At 39.3% G+C, this 15,244-nt stretch overlaps 1 protein-coding gene across 5 annotated transcripts in view; it reads right to left on the bottom strand.

The window, feature by feature from the left end:
- The window catches only part of cadps2 (Ca++-dependent secretion activator 2), a 343,471-nt gene that overhangs the window by 102,651 nt on the left and 225,576 nt on the right, over positions 1–15,244 (bottom strand). The gene's annotated exons all lie outside the window — the stretch shown is intronic.

Raw genomic sequence — 15,244 nt, 5'->3', positions numbered from 1 at the left:
TCTTGTTCTCTTTGTCATATGTACACCCAGGGCTTGACATTTACACCTGCCAACTAGCCAAATGCAGGCTGATTTCAGCTGTGGCAGATACCAGATTGACTTCAACTAGCCACTTTGGCCAGTGGAATTTATCAGTGTCACAATCTCAGTATTCTCTGGTGGATAATTGTCTGAGTAAGAATTAGATGAAACCAACTGCATTTCAGATTTTTTGAATAAAGTTAATTAAAAGATAATGTTTTAATTATAGTATAAACTTAGTATCCATTAAAGAAGGAAATGTAGTATGTGTTTCATCTCATACCAGACATACCCAATTTGGCATGTAACACATAGTTTCCAATCGACACAATTGTGGCCAGTGAGAAAAAAGGTTAACATCATGCCCTGTGTACACCTGATGTATAATTTGAAAACTAAAAAATAAAACTAAAAAAAAAAGGAAAGAAAGAAAAGTGGTTTACAGCTGTACAAAATACTGTATTGTTGTACAGCGTTAAAACATAATAATTTTGTTTTGTTTCTCTGAAAAAAGTGGTTATTAATCCAGTTCAAATAAAAAATGGTTTTCACAGCTAAACTACAATGGTCCATGATTTTGCTGACTCCACTGAGCCCCAAGTTTGGCTAGGCCCCAGAAAGCTTTCCCCCTTTTTCCCCTTTATGGGCGGCCATGTATTGAAGCATTAAGATTGGCCTTCACTGGATTTAATGGGCCTAGACCAAACACTGAAAAACAGCCCCATCCCGTTATCCCTCCTCCTCCACCAAACTTTACAGCTGGCACGATGCAGTCAGGCAGATAACGATCTCCCAGCATCCTCCAATCCCAGACTCACCCATGACTGTCAAACAGAGAAGCGTGACTGGTCACTCCACAGAACACGTTTCCACTTCTCCACAGTCCAGTGTCGCTATGCTTTACACCACTTCACCTGATGTTAGGCCCTGAACTTGGTATGTGGGGCTTGCATGCAGCTGCTCAGCCATGGAAACACATTCATGGATTCAGGCTTGCATTAACGCCAGTGGATCAGCAAAGCGTTGGCAACTTTAAGGCATCATGTGTCACTGAATCTGCTCTCAGATATTACGTGGTCTTACACTTGGTGGCTGAGTTGCTGTTGTTCCTAAACACTTCCACTTTCTACAAGTTTCACTTACAGTTGACCGTGGAATTTCCAGGTGGGGTGAAATACCCCCGTGTTTTGGAGCTACTTCTCCAGAAGGTCTAGGCATGAAATCAACCGTAGATTTTTACAGATGAAGATTTCTTTTCAACCAGTGGAGTCGTCTCTCCTGCTCTCAGAGAGAAAGTCACAAAAAGCTCAGCCAACCTTTTCATGAGCACTTACAAACAGAAATTCCAACTACAACTTTGTGAGCATGTTTTTCTCGACTGAAGAACGAGACCTCTCTCTTTGAGGGTGGAGGTTTATTTCTTAAATCAGAATTTCATGTTACAAAAAAAACTGTACACACCCAGAGAATAAGACAGTTTTCTTCTCCACTGCTGTCTGTTTTTTAAAATCTGCAGACCTTTGTCGGAGGTAAAGTGTGAAATTTCCATCAGAGAGACACTTGAAAGAAGAAAGATCAACTGGAAGTGTAGAGTTCTGCTGACTGACAGTTGACTACAGAAAAAATTTAAATTCAAAATTTAGACTTTTGTAGGCACAATCTGATAAAATCCACTTCATGTATGCTGATAAAGAGCTGGTTCTCTATTCAGAAAATGAAATCGAATGTCTTTTTCTCGATTTAAAAGTCTGAATTTGAATAATAAACTGTGAAAACAAAATGTTTAATGCTTTGACACCTCGGCACAGAAAGCTCTTCATGATAAAAGGTCCCAGACGGGAGAAATCACAGAAATGCAGAGGTGAAAGCAGTGAGGAAATCTTCATTTGTCTTACTATATGAAAGCGTGAAAGGAAAGAGTGGAACAGAGTGTAAAGCTTTAGAAAAACAGCTCCTCTGTGTTAGGTTTCTTTCTCGTTTGCTCACAAGTTTAACTGTCTTGTTTTCACCAAACTAAACTGATAAAGCAGCCAAACTCTCCACGCTGACCCCGGAGTCAACCAATCAAACGGAGAGCTGCTCAGGCTCCTCTTCCTCCTCCACAACTCATCGCCGGGCCGCCGGGAGGAGAGTCAACAAAGAGAAAACTGTTAGTTGAGCGCTTCATTAATGTTTGTAAAGCTTTCATTCCCTCCTTGCCTTCCCCTGAATAGGCACTCTGGCAAAAAAGGGGAAAAAATGCAATCAGCACCCAGAGCGACCAGCCTTGACTTTCTGGGCTTTCTGTGCGCGGCTGAAAGAGAAAAGCACCCTCTCCAAACGGCACTCGCGGTCGCTCGAGGGAAGAAGCGAGGAGGTTGTCTGTTAATGAGTTGTTCTTATAAAAGCCTGCACTGGTTCAGCCCCTGACCGCCGTGCCTCGAGTACCAACAACTCCGCCAAGCTCCTTGTGGCGTGTTCCTGACTCTCCAAAGTCGAAAAATATAAAAAAGCGGTGAGAAAAAAGAAGCAGCAGCAAAGAGAGAGAGGTGAGATGATAATACTGAACATCCGCTGATTAACCTAACTGTAAGTTTATTTAAGAATAAATCTAATAATAAAAACCTCCGATACAGAGGAAAGTGTCAGACAGGACATCCGGTTCAAAATAGATCAAATATGTAAAAAACAGGCTGAACAAAAGGACATTTATTCAAACATTTAAAACCCAAAGGCTCCAGTTTTAGGCTTTCTATCCTCAGTAAGATGGCAGAAAATAAAAATCAAACAATGAAAATATCATTGGATGTGTTTCTATTCAATATCATGTCTTTAAATGCCACTAAAATAAGCAAAATGAAATATTTCAACTCTGTAACTTCTCCAGGAATAAACAGTTCTCTAAGTTAATTTGTCTTGCCTTGTTTTAATGCTAAACTACATCAAACCTGACATAGCTCGAATCAAAGCTCCAAAAATAAGAAATAACTGAGGCTAAATCCCAACAACATATAGAAATACGATGTAGTGATGCAATACAGTCATGAACAAGACGTTAAGATGCAAAAAAATGATGAAATACATGAAACTGCATACAAAAAATAAAAAAGATGTAAGGCAGAATGTATAACTCAGTATCACGATCTCACTGAAGTGAAGTGACTCCTATTTTTTTTGCACCATACAAATTATTATGATCCATAGGGTTATGGACAGCCAACACCCTAAAACACTGCACTTAGATAGGTTACAATAGGATAGGTCAGGACAGGATAATACTTATGGCAAGAACAGGAGGAAAGAATGGGAAGGGAAGGGATGGGCTGGGATGGGATGGGATGGGATGGGATGGGACAGAATGGAACAGGATAGGACAGGTTTGGATAGGATAGGTTCGGATGGGTATTGGATATCATGGTAGGATAGGATGGGATGGGATGGGATGGGATGGGATGGGGTGGGATAGGATAGGATAGGATAGGATGGGATAATATATTTGGCAGGGATAGGATGGAATAGGATAGGTTGTGATACGATAAGAAGAAAAAGAGGAAAGAGAAGGGAAGGACAAGATGGGATAATATATATGGTACAGATAGGATAGGATAGGATGGGATAGGATAGGATAGAAAAGGGTAGGATACGATAGGATGTGATAACATCTTTGGTAGGGTTAGGAGAGGATAGGAAAGGAAAGGAAAGGAAAGGAAAGGAAAGGAAAGAAGTGGAAAGGAAAGAGAAGGACAGGATGGGATAATGTGTATATATATATATATATATATATATATATATATATATAGGATGAGATGGGTTAGGATAGGATGGGATGGGATAGAATGGGATGGGATAATATATTTGGCAGGGACAGAATGGTTGGGATGGGGAAAGAAGGAAAGGGATGGGATAATATATATGGTATAGATAGGATAGGATAGGATAGGAAAACATCATTGATAGGGATAGGAGAGGATAAGTTAGGTTGGGATGTAAAAGGAAGCAAAGGAAAAGATGGAAAGGGATAAAATATTTATTTAGTATGTATAGGATGAGATGGAACAGGATGGGATGAGATGGGATGGGAGGAGATGGGATAGGATAGGATACGATAATATATTTAGTTGGGATAGGATAAAATAGGATAGGATGGGACAGAAAAGAAAACAAAAGGAAAGGATGGGATGGGATCATATAGATGGTATGGAAAGGATAGGATAGGAATAGGATAGGAGAAAGAATAGAATAGAATAGAATACAATAGAATAGAATAATATGGCAATGAATCAAATATACATAAAATTAAAGCTATATAAAATACTCAAAAGAAAAATTAGGTGGAATAAAATTTATTTCAAGGCAAACTTGAATATTGTTTTATACATTTTAAATGGAAGGAAATGGAAATTTTCACTCTAAATAAAATGTATTGAACTGACCAATCAAATTACCTAAAATCAACTTTTAAAGAATTGATATTCAAGGGTTTTAAAATACTAGAAAAATCCAAGACATTTTTAAAAACAGACATTGATTGCATGGGACAAAAATGTAAAAATGGGATGAAAACAAACAAAAATATCTACAAATGCTGAAATCAAATAACAGATTTTTCTAAATCTAGTACGTGACAGAGAGGTGGGGCATATTTCTCGTGCTGAGGTTGGTGTTTAAAGGTCGTAGGGTGGCGTTTTGGGGGTCATGAGGTGGAGACGTGTTGCAGAAAGTGCTGCTTGATTGTGTGAGAACATCACCGCCTCTCTTCAGCTCCTCTCTGTTCCATTTGTCCTGTAATGAGAGGCAGCTTTCTCCACACAACAGCACTTGTAAGAACAACTTCTAAACCTTGTTATTCCTCCAAATCTATCAAGTCATTACCGCCCTCCCTCCACCCCCACCCCGCCTCCCACAGCCTCTGTTTAAGCAGCACCAGTAAATCCTGCGGACGCATAAAGCGGCCGAGTTGCTGGGAGGAGCTGGGAGCGTGGAAAGGACAGAAAAGCTGCTTTCATGTCAGAGCAGCCGAGGGCCTCGCTGAGCACAGGGCCCCTGAAAGAGGGACAGTGAGCAGAGCGAGGCCCCTGGTGGAGGCAGAGACGGAATGAGGGGATGGATGGCCCGAGGCTCCAAGCCCTCACAGTTGATGCCAGCTGTCATGTAATCCTGTTTGTTCATCCTCCTCAAACAATCAGTGCTCATTTCAGCGCAAGGTTGTCACGACACCAGAAGTCTCTGATTTGATTCCAGTAAAAACCAAACAATAAAGATACTGCTGTTCATTCACTGGCAGTAGTGAGTCATGTTTTTGTTTTCAGTTATCAGACATTGCAGGCAAAATCAAGCAATCTTTCAAGCAACTTGAAAAAGATGTTTTTTTTTTAATGCTGGCACTGATAATCACTTAAATAACAGAAACTATACCATCATATATCATGGTGCCAAAAAGTGCTTAGCAAAGGGCTTTAAAGACATCATCAGTCTGTTAAAAGAGACTACAGTCTATAGCTGCAATAGAACAGATGATTAGTCAAAATATTTGCTTCTTATCTTCCACCTTTGTGTAATTACCTCCGCCAAGGAGGTTATGTGATAGGGTGGGTTTGATCATTGGTTAGTTTGTTTGTTAGTTCTTTTTTGCAACATAACTCAAAAAGTTATGGACAGATTTTGATTAAATTTTCAGGAAATGCCAGAAATGGCATAAGGAAGAACTGATTCGATTTTGGGATTGATCCGGATCACCATCTGGATCCAGGAATTTTTTAAAGGATTCTTCACTATTGGGAGATAGGGCTAACGGCGGAGGTCTGCGCTGTTACCACTTCATACCAGGAGATGGCGGACATGAGTAACTTCAATCCCAGCAGCATTTTTGGGTGTGTTTCTATTCAAAGTTTCAGAGTTTATAGAGTTTGAAAGACGCACATCTGGTCAAGAAGACAAGTCGAAGCTTTACAGAGAGAAAGATAGCGAATTGTAGCAAGAATACTCACAATGCTGGGAGGAATAGAGGAATATTCACCCTCTAAAAAGCAAAAAAAGGAGCACCCTCCTAACATTAAACTGAAAAGTAGGTGCACAACCACAAAGGTTAAACCAGAAGCAGGAAAGGTCAGCACTCAAAATGTCCTTTTACTGTTTATTTAGGCTTAACAGGCCACACCGGATGCATTTCAACACGTAGGTCTTCTTCAGCTGAAGAAAGCAATTGAAAACAGATTAAAAATTGATAAAAAGATGCTTATTATCAGATCTAAGAATGTGGATTCAATCCTTAAATACCCCCAAAAGTCACAGAAGTTCCAAGCTCACTCTAACGGCGTCCTTTAGATTGCAAAAGTCTTTTATAATGAAGTAATAAGGTAGGTAGGGGAAGGTTCAGATAAGCATTTATGCTTCCACCTGTCCCTTCTCAAACATTGCTGGAGCTCCGTGTTTTTCTTTTTGTTTGGTATGAGAAGTGATATGATTTTCAGTGAGCAATTAATTGTTGTATTTCTCTTGACTTTTTATGTTTGAGATAAAGATCAAATCAAATCAAAATCAAATAAAAAAATGGTGTCCTTTAGATCTAAGGAACCACTGAGGGCAGTAAACAAATGACAAGAAAGTCAGCTTTCAAGGGGAAAAAGAGTGTCTATGACTTATTTTTCAAACGTTATCAAGGTTTATATAAACTTGCCACTTCTTGTCATTTAAAACAACACCATACTCAGAGACCCCAGAAAGTCAGCCAAGTTCTGGGCTCACTTGAAAAAGTTCTTTAAGAGCTACAAATGCATGGAGAGCAGAATCAGAAAGGCACAATGGAGAGCTTTCAAATAAAAAAAAAAGATAATTAAGTGCCTACTACTTACGGTTCAAACGCTACCAAGTGATTTATAAGGGATATGCCTGTGCCAGCTCTAAAGGGTTAAAGGTATAAACCAGCCTAATGTAGATTAAAATATTCTTAGTGACTGAGTGTGCTCACATGGCTATGTAGTGGTTGACAAGGCAATCAGCTAATCAATTTAAGGGCTTTGAGAAGGCCAGTTAAATTTCAGGGGGGCCTGGTTGGCCCTGGTTAGCACCGGCTACGCACCTGGAACACTATTAGTGCCACTATTTAGTGGATGATTATTTAAGGCATCAAAATAACATTATTCAATTGATTGCCAATATGTGTACCGTTCAGTGTCATCTCAGTGTAGTCACAAATTAATAAAAACATCAATAAGTTCTTCTTGTCAAAATGTTTGTTTACATTTGGTCTCACTGCCAGCAAAAGCTTCATGTTCTAATGTGGGCCATATTTTAGTGCAGGTTTATAATTTGCCGTGGGCCAATCAAAAATGGGCTATGGGCTGCATTTGGCCCCCAGGCCATAGTTTGGACACCTCTGACACCACTAGGTGGTGTGACAGTGCATCTGCATACTGTTTGAGCCTGCACCTTGTCTGTTGACGAGCGGTGTCACACAACCCTTGTGTGTGGTCTCTTTCCACAAAGTGGTCCGGTTGTTGTTCAGTAGAATTCTGTCCTGGTTTAGCTCATTAAACCCTGATTTTACTCGTGTTTCCTGTTGTGCTGATGTCTGTCCAGGCTCACTCATTTTGATGTGAAATCTATCTGGTTAGGGAAAATTGCTTAAACTGTTAAGCAAATTTAAGGGATCATACTCAATGTATGTTGACATTTTTCTGCCTATGTTTGGTAAATAAACCAACAAAAGTGTAATTTACAAAAAAGACTTAGACAATGTGTCCCACAGCACTCATCCACAAGCTCTGATAGCACTGCACATAAAAAAAAAAACAATCTAAAACACATCAGCCACGTCTGAGGCATTGACACCAACCACTAATTTTGCTGTTAGTCGTTTTGAATGAACTGTATTTTGGTTTGATACAATAAACGTGAACCAAACCTCAAGGAATGGATGCAAACAGTAACCAAAATATCCAGATTGGAGAAGATGACTTTCTCTTTGGGACTAGGGTAGCAGAAGAGAGTTAAATAGACCTGATCTCTGAACACTGATGGACTTCTTTCTGGTTGCTCCTACTGGCTGTTTAATCTCTTTATTTAATATCTTTATTTTAGATGAGCCTCTACACAAACTGCACATTATTTCTATTTTATTATAGCTTTAATCAACCCTTACTGCAATGAAATGTATCAAGTTTGTATGGCTTTTGAAAGTATTCCTTTACATTTGTTGTTTTTATCTGTAGAATGTGTTTAATAATTAAATTTGCTTTGAATTAAGAGCCCATGGATGCACTGTATGATATCGCTTCTTTATGACAGAATATTTAATTAAGATGCATTTTTATCAATTATGTTCAACAACTTCTTTACAAACAGCCTCTTCAAAAGTTCACTCAACACAATTTATCATTTATTCCAGTAACCTTGGGTTTTAAATGAATGATATTTGGCCCATGAATTTATATTTAGATAAGTTAAATGACTACAAAACCAAAGTTGATGTATTTGACATTCAGGGTGGCTGAGTATTCCACAAATTAAAAATGAAAAAGACCATTTTTTTTTAAATTCAGAAACTTCAACCATGACTGACTAAATAGCAGTTCAGTGTCTTCAATCTTGTAAGCAAGATTACAAGCTACACTTGAACTCCTAACAAGCACCTAGGATGAAATTCTGATACCTATGTGTGAATTTTTCGGCAAGATAGAATTTCACATTTTTCTGTTACTCAAACAATGCCACAATAGTTGACAAAAGTCACAGATTTTTCCAGTGATAATCAACTTTTCATGCTCTCCCTCAAACATATATGACATGGTTATCATCAAACAACTACAATCTGTAGCTTGCACAATGAAACTTTATGTCATCCCTCACAACTAGGAGGCGCTATTATCAGTACAAACATCCCTACATGAATGTGTGCAGGTCTGGACCCTGTTTACACACAGAAAGCTTCAGTCAGAATGGAGTATGCACAGCTGTCTTATGAAACACTTCCTGTAAAGAAAAAAACATGCAAATTCATGCAAAAGCACTTTACAGTGGGTATGACAATGTGTGCATGTGCAATAGTCAAAAATGTTTTTTTTTCTGTTGATTTAGGAGTTAATCAGTGTACGGAAAAGGCATTTTATTTTTCTTATAAATGTCAAAATTGCAAAATATGTCTAAGAAAGAAAAACTATTGCAAAGTATTGTTTAGCCACAAATCACGTGACATGACTAATGGAGGGCTTTTTGACAACTTTCCTCATCAGGGACTCTGAGGTGCACACTGAAGTAGAAGTCCAAAGAATGACTGCCCAGATGAATGAGTAGTTGGTGCAAGTATAACCCTCAAAAATGGCCAAAAAATGCCCACATTTCTGAAGATTTATTTAAAACTGAGGATTTTCTGTTTGGTTAAGTACCATGGCACCACTGGACATACAAGTGACTCAAGTGACTGTAGTATAATGACACCTGTTTCTGGAAGGTCCAGTTACTGGTTCATCAGAATCATGACTACCATTACACCATGAAGACAAAAAAACACTCCAAGCAACTCAGAAAAAAGGTTATAAAAGTATAAGTCAGGGGATGGATACAAAAACATTCCAAGCCACTGAACATCCCCGAGAGTTCAGTTAAATCCATCAAGGAATATGTCACATGTGTAAATCTGCCTAGATCAGACCGTCCTCACAAAATGAGTGACCGTGCAAGAAGGAGACTAGTGAGAGAGACCACCAAGACTCCAATGACTACTCTGAAGGAGTTCCAAGCTTCAGCAGCTGAGATGGGAGAGACTCTGCTGACAACAACTGTTGGTTCTTCACCAGTCAAAGCTTTATGGGAGAGTGGCAAAGAGAAAGACACTGTTGAAGAAAACTCAGAATCAATCTGGACTAGAGTTCACCAAAAGGCATGTGGGAAACTCCAGGGTCAAGTAAAAGAAAGTTCTTTGATCTGATGAGGCCACAATGGAGCTTTTTGGCTGTCAGACAAGACGCTTTGGTTGGCTGGCACAGAGAGTGGTGGCGGCATCATGCTGTGGGGTTGCTTCTCAGCAGCCGGCCCTGGAAGGCTTGTGAAGGTAGAGGGTACAATGAATGCAGTAAAAGATAGGGAAATCCTGGATGAAAATATTACTCCATGTGCAAGAAAACTACGGCTTGGGAGAAAACTTATTTTTCAGCAAGACAACGAGCCAAAGCATACAGAGAAAGCTACACAGAAATGGTTTAAAGACGACATGGTGAATGTTCTGGAGTGGCTGAGTCAAAGCCAAGACCCAAATCGAGAATTTGTGGCTGGACATAAAAAGGGCTATTCCTACAACCTGACACAGCTTGAGCAGTTTTGCCAAGAAGAATGGGGTTGAATTGCAGTGTCCAGCTGTGCAAACCTGATTGAGACCAATCCACTTTTTATGGACACTATTTATAGATAATTTTCTATATCCCCTCAAGCTGCATCTGCCCACCAAATTCCATAAATGTAAATAGAACTGTCTTACATTTGTGTTCCATCTAAGCACGAAACCTATACCAACGGCACGTTGTTTATTCAGAGTTCTAGGTATGAGGCTCTTTAAATACAAATCAGTGCATGTCTAATGCAACAAAAAATGCAAAGTGGGAGAAAAAATCCCATTCCTGATTAAATGAGTCCCATCAAATCTATTCAATTCTCGGGCCCTAAAAACATATTTTTGGGCATGGGACTTTAACTGACTTTAATACTGTAGAATATAGTGTCACGGGATTTTAAAGACCTGACCAAGTGCTTTTAAGAGAGTGCATTCCCTCATGCTAACAATAACAACAACAACAACAACAACAACGACAACAGCAACAACGATAGCAGCAACAACAACAGCAACAGCAAGGACAACAACAACAACAACAACAACAGCAACAACGATAACAGCAACAACAACAACAACAACTACAGCAACAACAACAACAACTACAGCAACAACGACAACAGCAATAATGATAAAAATAATGCAAATGATAAAAATAATAATATAATAATAATAATTATAATAATGATGATAAAAATAAGGACAGTAATAATAATAGTAATAATAACAATAACAATAAAAATAATGAAAATGAAAATAATAACAACAACAACAACAACAACAATAATAATAATAATAATAAAGATATAGATAAATATAAATATAAAAATGAAGATGATGATGATGATGATGATAATGATGTTAATTATATTATTACAATGATTATTATAATAATGATACTGGTAATAGTAATAATAATATGTAATTTCTGACTTACTCAGAGTGCTGCTGTGACACACGTCTGTCTGAAACTCTGCAACTTTTGATGAGCTGACTTGAATTTATTAGCAGGTAAATAAAGTCTAAGACAAACAATGACCACAACATTCATCTTTTGAAGTTTTAATTACATCTCTGGGAAGTTATTAGAATCCTGAGAGCAAATCATGTGTGTGGCAAATTTATTATATTTGCTGATTTTACTACATTTGCAGGCATTTCAAAGATACTGGTGATTTTTGATATTTAGATAGTATGTAGGTATTAGCCTGCAAGTTTTAAAGCATGCATCTGTCTTTTAAATATGTTTAAACAGTTATGCACATTTCAATACAATTGCTCATGAAATAAAATGTATCATTTTAAAACACATGGTAAGTAAAAAGTGTGGAACTATCTGCATTATGCTGGTAACTCCAGAAAAGAAAAATAAAGACAAGCACAGAAAAATGTGTTTTATAGGATATCAGTGGCAGCTCAGATCAGTTTTTTGTTAAAAGCTGAAATATTTTTTCCAACAGTGACAAAGAGAGCTTTCCAAAGATACGTCAGACTCCAATCTCACCCTAAACGTCACTCACACCCTTCATTTCCTCTGAGCCCGATGACAGCGGGAAACAAATCGGACGAGGGAGAAGTTGGCCGGCAGCCAGACGTAAACACAACCCGGTGTAATGTTTGGTTTGGTAGCTCTCCTCTCTGTGCCATTAAATGCAGTCAGATGTGCGTTCATGCCTGGGCTCACACAGGGAGCGGGGAGCAATGCGACAGCTTGTCGGGGTTCAGACACATTGTTGCTGCTAAATGAAGCGAGCGCCTTGGAGGCGAGGCTGCTGTCAGCGCCGCTCTCGGGCTGAAGTGAGGGGGGAGGCGATTAAGGAGGGATGAGAGGGGGACTCAGGTTTGTGTGTTTACACTCAATGTGTCTCAAGTGTAAACGATGAGAACCGTATCCGCCTGCGGGATCCAGCAAACCCTCGCTGTGTGGTTCTGATGTCAGCTGACAGCGGTCGTCACCGGCAGATCCAGCAGAGCGGCGTGGCAGGGTACCGGGGGTGGACGCCACTTCACCTTAAGAGGTGTTGAGAGGATATGAAGCTGAGTGGCAGGTGATCATGTGTGTCACCTTGGTCCTGGGTGTGAAGGCGGGGGGAGGTAAAAGCTGCTGTCACATCCAGCGTTGGGTCGGTGAAGACGACTTGGCGAGGAGGAGATCGGACATGACAGGTGAGAGGGAGGCGAGCGGACTCCCCCCGGCTCTGATAATGCTCCTTTAACCCCGATCTCAGTTCAAACGCACCCGTCGAATCGGACCACACAGATCAGAACAAGACGAAACTGTCACACTCCTCCACCTGCTCGACTTTAACACCTCCGTCACATCGCACATCACTACTGAACAGCACAGCCGGCCTTAATGATCTATTTTACACTCCTAACTCTCATGTAAATGCAGAGACATGCTGACACACCTTCCTTTTCATTTCAGAATATTTAAATGACACTTTGTCTGCCATTATCAGATGGAAAACTCACAGGAAGTGAAAACTTTCAAAGACTGGAAGACTGAGACTTTGGAGAGACATGCAGACGCCAGAAACAGTTTTGATTCTTGTTCAAAATCTGAATTAACTTCCCTTTAAACACCTTAGAGGACTTCCTGTCCATGATCTCTAAACATCTCAATATATAATCTGTAAATAGAGACTAATGGCTCAAAATTATATTCATACTTAAGGTGAGGATCCACTGTCACAGCTTTCAGCTCTGTCTCATTAAAAAGCCATAAAGGATGTATGTTTTATTTTTGGCTTTATTGATATAAACGATTATAAAATGACAAAAAGTCATGTGGTGAGAAAGTAAATTAGAATATACACTCCCCTCTAAAATCATTGGAACAGTGAGACCAGTTTCTTTATTTTTGCTGTAGACTAAAAATATTTGGGTTTGACATCAAAATATGAATACAAGACGAGAGATCAACATTTCGGCTTTTATTTCCAGGTGTTTACATTTGGATCTGATACACAACTTAGAAGATTACCTCTGGTAACAGAAAACCAAAATTTTAGGTTACCAAAAGTATTGGAACAGACAGACTTAAAACAGATTAAAGTGAACAAGACTTAATATTTAGTTGTAAATCCTTGGCTTGCAAAACTGCATCAAGCCTGTGATCCACTGACATCACCAAACTTTAGCATTCTTCTTTTGTGATGCTTTTCCAGGATTTCACCTCAGCCACTTTCAGTTGTTGTTTGTTTTGGGGGGTTTCTCCCTTCAATCTCATCTTTAGCAGGTTAAATGCATGCTCTCTGGGGTTTAAGCCTGGAGACTGACATGGCCAGTCTAAGACCTTCCACACCTTGCCCCTGATGAACTCCTTTTCTGTTTTGCCAGTGTGTTTTGGGTCATTATCTTGCTGCATGATGAAGGATCTCCCAATCAGTTTGGCTGAATATTTCTTTAAATTTGCAGACAAAATGTCTCTGGAGACTTCTGAGTTCATTTGTGCTATCTAAAGGGTCTAAAGACATTCTCATGTTATGAACTTGTCAGAAACTGGTCCAGCATTCATCAGCACAGATAACAGTCTAATATATTAACAGCTGCGAGCCTGAATGGTGGACCAGACTGCAGGGATTTGGCCTCTGGCTGCATGCAGGATTGGTGAGTTTTGTGTAGGTTTGCTTCACCCTTAATGAGGAAAATAATAACTTTATAATCAGTAATAGTAAATACAACACAGAAAACATTTCAGGACTTTCCATACACTGTGAAAGACTGAGTACTTCATCATTTTTGTATTTTTGATTTATTAGTAAAAGATTGATTGAAGTTCTTTTCAAAATAACACTGCGAAATTTGACTTTATATTGATTTTTACTCTTTCTGCAAACAATTGTATTAAAAATCTAATAAACCAGTCTATTTCAGTCTATTTTTAGGCCGTATTGCCCAGCCCTACGCAGGAATTGTACTCAATGTATGTAGAAGTTACTTATGATAATTGCAGCATAGAGGTCAATTTAGAGCTTAAAAGTTCTTTCTGCTGTCCCCCACTTCCTCAACCCCAACAGATATTCAGTCCCGTGATTGCAAACAATGTCAATTTGTTTGAATTGTGATTTCTGTCTTGTTAAGGATGAAGAATGTTACCATGAAAAACTGGTACCACTTTGTCTCCTGGTTTTTAGAACAAAGTTGTCAACAAGAAAGGGTTAGAAGTCTCTAACAAACTTCAGGGTTCTTCCACTAAAATTTACATCTTTATTTGAACTCTAAGTTGTTTGTTGAAGTTTGCTGAATTGAGTGTTTGTGCGGAAAAGCACAGTCTGACGTTCTCATTGTTCTTATGGTCTTGAAGTATCCGTCAAGCACTCTCCTGCTGATCACTCCGTCTCTTTCTCTTTCTCTCCTCTGTGCCTCCAGACGGAGTTTTTCTTCTTTGAGCGGCCCTCCCGGGAAAACTTGAATTCTGTAATTAAGTTTGTTTTTTTCTCCACCTCCAAGGCTGCCAGGCATCCAAAACCTCTTTTTCCCATCCACACCCACTCAGGAGCACTGAATGGGCATCAATTATTCAAATTACAGCTTCAACTGACAAAAAGCCAATTCGGCTATGCCTCCCCCTTCTTGAATTTATCACTGGCGATTTGCTGGAGAAGCTGATCATTACGCTTTCTAATTGACTAAATGGGCTGACAAAGAGAGAGAGCACAGATATCAATAATTACCGGGCGGGGAGTCAAGCAGGGGCTGCTGGGAGTGAAGAGGAAGACTAAACTGCTGGAGTGATGCTGATGATTACAAGTGGTGAAAAGACAACGGCTGATGCTCACATGGAGTCGGTTTATTGGCCGTCAGTGAAGGACTGAAGGTGAGCAAAGATTATCTGCTGGAAAGAGACGATTATCTCTGAAAAATCTGTCATCTCCTCAAATAAACATTACACTATTATCAGAGAGGAACTACAACTCC

The sequence above is a fragment of the Cheilinus undulatus genome, linkage group 9 (assembly GCF_018320785.1).
Source record: "Cheilinus undulatus linkage group 9, ASM1832078v1, whole genome shotgun sequence".
NCBI classification, from domain to species: Eukaryota; Metazoa; Chordata; class Actinopteri; order Labriformes; family Labridae; genus Cheilinus; species Cheilinus undulatus.
Note: the sequence above shows the minus strand (reverse complement) of the source record. Positions and strands in the feature narration are given on the sequence as shown.